Source organism: Salvelinus alpinus, chromosome 21 (assembly GCF_045679555.1).
Source record: "Salvelinus alpinus chromosome 21, SLU_Salpinus.1, whole genome shotgun sequence".
Classification (NCBI taxonomy): Eukaryota; Metazoa; Chordata; class Actinopteri; order Salmoniformes; family Salmonidae; genus Salvelinus; species Salvelinus alpinus.
In genome coordinates this window covers 9557563-9559163 of record NC_092106.1, presented here as the reverse complement: position 1 = coordinate 9559163, position 1601 = coordinate 9557563, and positions in this window count along the sequence as shown.

The window sequence follows — 1601 nt, the reverse complement described above, 5'->3', positions numbered from 1 at the left end:
TGTCTGTCGACTGCGCTGTGAGCTCGGAAACACGGGCGAAACATTAAACTCTTGGAAAATGATGTCTGGCGCTGACGCAGTCGAAACAATAACAAAGCCTTTTCCCATTGCCCGCCACTGTTTCGGTAAAAGATTAAGCGATTTGCCTGGAGAAATTTCAACACACTCAAATGCATAGACCCAGCTATGGATGCAAAGATATCAAAATGATAGTTTTAACCATGTTTTGAGGCTATACAGTGTTTGTTGACATATACTTTGTTTACAAACATTGAACAAACAAGCTTATAGTTTGGCTTCTGATGGGTTACAACAGTTGAACTAAACTAGTCTATATCATTCACTTATAATACCATTAGTGGATGTAGTAACTGCAGATTGCCCCTTTAAAAGGTACAGCGATGGGTCTAAAGTGTTCATTTTCAAAGCAAAACAATTTGGAAACGACCAAAGATTTATGTGAAGTAATTTTTTTATTCAAAGTTTATCAGAGAATGACCCTGGATAAAGGATATTCAGAGGTCAAAAGAGAAGAATACTGGACTATTTACTGCCTTACTAAACCAACAATAATTCAGTGAATATTAACTGTGTAAAATGCGTGTGCCAGAATCACACTGTTTGATAAGCAACCTATTGTTTCGATGTTTGTTCCTGTTCTCATGCACACACAAAGGTACTGTGACTGTTTATCCTTCAAAACCTATATCTCTCCAATCCCACATGACTGCCCAAACTAGACCCAACACCCCAGCAACAAACTGGATCAGGGTTACAATGGACAAGAGTGCAGGGTTCAATGTCAACCAGTTGGGTGACTTTCCTCACACTCCACCCTCTCATTCTGGGACATACATACAGGGAGACCTTAGTGCATTGCATTTATTGTGAAGTTGGCCCTCCACCCCTCATGGTAAAGAAGTGACTAATTTATCCATGAACCTTGCTTGTGAGCATGTTATACTAGCACACAATTGTTGTCATAACACTCCCAACTAGCAAACGCTACCAACGTGTACTCTGAGTAAGTGAGTGACACCCTAAATGAGTGACACCCTCTCTTTATCAATGACATCATTCTCTATCCATCTGACCTATTGCCCTGTGTTCTGTCTATAGCCCTCTACTAGGAAACATGCTTTGTGTGTGACTGTAACGCTCGTTGTCAGAAGGAGTGGACCAAAGCGCAGCGTGGTAAGTGTTCATGATTTTATTTAATATCAAAAAAACACTTGAACAAAGTAACAAAACAAAAAAAGCGAACAGTTCTGTCAGGTGCAGACACTAAACAGAAAATAACTACCCACAAATGAAAGAGGGAAAAAGGACTGCCTAAGTATGATTCCCAATCAGAGACAACGATAGACAGCTGCCTCTGATTGGGAACCACACTCGGCCAAAAACAAAGAAATAGAAAACATAGAAATAAAGAAACTAGAATGCCCACCCTAGTTACAACCTGGCCTAACCAAAATAGAGAATAAAAACCTCTCTATGGCCGTGACAGTGACCACCATTATCTCTGACAGCCATTATTTGTCTCAGCACACCTCTGGGAGGACACTGGTTGATTCTTTGATAAGCTGTATCTGCTGTTGTTT